Here is a 2,190-nt window from a genome sequence, read left to right on the forward strand (position 1 = left end):
ACAAGGTGAGCTGGATAAATCGCAGACTTAGCAGGGAATGTTGTGGTGATGGCACAGTCAGAGTAAGCTGATCCCCCTCATTCTCCGCTGTCACCATTCATTCATTTTACACCAAACAGGAAAGACATCACTATAATCCTTGAATTGTATTTTTTTCTGGTGGATTGAGAATTCTAAGGATTCACAATCTTTTGAGAGAAGAAATAGTTCATTACCTCTGCCCTAAGTGACGGACACATTATCCGGGGAATGTGAGTCCAGTTCTCGACACTCCAGCCAGAGGGTAAAAGCCTCTCAGCAGCTCCACTCTTAAATTATCTCTGAATTTCAGACTTCACACAGAGCAGGAATGGGAAATGAGGGATTTTGACAGATGAAAGATGTGAAAGGGGGTGAAGTGGACACACAGAGACAAAGAGAGACAAATAGAGGTACATATTGAGGTAGACACTGAAAGGACCAATTCTCCATTCGACATGGCTGCTAACTGAGACAACGGAAAAGGAAAAGGCAACCATTCAATCAGAGTCTTTCACCACGTCCGGGCAATGGAAGGAGCATTACAGCCAATGAAATACCTTTCAGGTTGTAAAGTTGACAGTTGTCAGCTAATGAGAGAGTGCAATTTGATAAATATGTTGATTCAACATATAGAGCAGACAATTTCCTCTGGCATTGTAATATAGAAATTCATAACAAAACTTGCACTTACAAATAGTCACTGGACCCAAAATGTTAGCTCTATTTCTCTACACCGGTGCTGTCAGACCTGCTGAGTTTCTCAATCTATTCCTGTTTTCGTGTCGGTTTTCCACAGTTCTTTGTTTTATGTTAATCTGAATAGCATTTGCAATAAAATAGATAACCTTCCAGTCCCTGAAAAAAAAGTCAGAAATGCTGCCATCACAATAAATTAGCAGAGGAGAACTTCCATTCCCTGACCAGGAATCGAACGTAGGCGACAACGGTGAGAGCGCCAAATCCTAACCACTTGATCACCAGGGAAAGCAACAGACACATTCATATATTTTCTCAATAATACTGCCTTTGCATTTTAATTTGTGATCATTTTCACTGTAGATTTATTTCTCCGTTTTTGAGTTTTTAACAGGGTGGAAGAAAAACATTCGGCCCATCGTGTCAGCGCAGGTCACCAAAACTCCACCTATTCCAGTCCCAGTTTCCAGCATTTGGCCCACAGCCTTGTGTGCTCTCATGTTTCAAGGGCAAATGTCAATCAGCTTGTCCCTGTAATCTCAAATGACACAATGAATTGAACTGAAGGTTCAGATGATAAAACTGTGTAAATACTCCCTGAAGGAACTCATTCTCATTTTCACCCACAGAGGGAGACACACAGACACATTCCCAAGAGTGACAGAGTCCTCATGATTATATACACTCTGTGTGCTTCATGTCCGTTCTCCATCCCCACACACAAGTTTCTGCGACAAAAGGCAGCTTTAGGTAGATCACAAGTGACTTCTCCGGAAAATGAGAACCGTTACCATGAGCTGGGATATGAAATGGACAGTGAGCTGAAATAGTCCGACAAGCTGCTCACATTCAACTGTCAATCTTGAGAACTCATTGACCCGATCACTGCAGCTTCTGGGAATCTAACAGGACAGCGACCGGCAGACATCCCTCACTAAAGAGAACTGACAGAAGGTGTTACAACAGGGAATGGCCGGGCCCCTCTGATAATTAAACTAAAACACAAGCCCCAAGCTGTTATGACAGAAGTAAGGGTTCCCATCTAATAATTACCCCCTAAACACCCAGAGAAGCTCACCTTTCCCCTTGTAATCTATTAAAAGAGCATGTAATAGAAAGAAAATCCTTGATCTCCATTTTACAAGTGACAAGAAACTATTTATTTATTAAACCCAACAATGAACAAATTAACAAAATTACTAACAAACCAACAATTCCCCCTTAGACTGCTAACTACTCCCGAAATGGTCTAAATTCTACCATAATGCTGTTTACATAAAAACAAGTCCCACTAATATAAACACAATTAATAAGAAGCAATAAATAAATTACAACTTAATCTCTCCAAGTTTGCACAGACTGTCTTCTGGAATATTCTGCCGTCTCCGCTCTCTTCACAAATGCCTTTCTTTCATTTATTCTGCTGTCAGGAATGTGTTATATCTATAATTTCACCAATAAGGACTTTGAGCT

The sequence above is a fragment of the Rhincodon typus genome, unplaced genomic scaffold, assembly GCF_021869965.1.
Source record: "Rhincodon typus isolate 14 unplaced genomic scaffold, sRhiTyp1.1 hic_rhity00000063, whole genome shotgun sequence".
Taxonomy (NCBI): Eukaryota; Metazoa; Chordata; class Chondrichthyes; order Orectolobiformes; family Rhincodontidae; genus Rhincodon; species Rhincodon typus.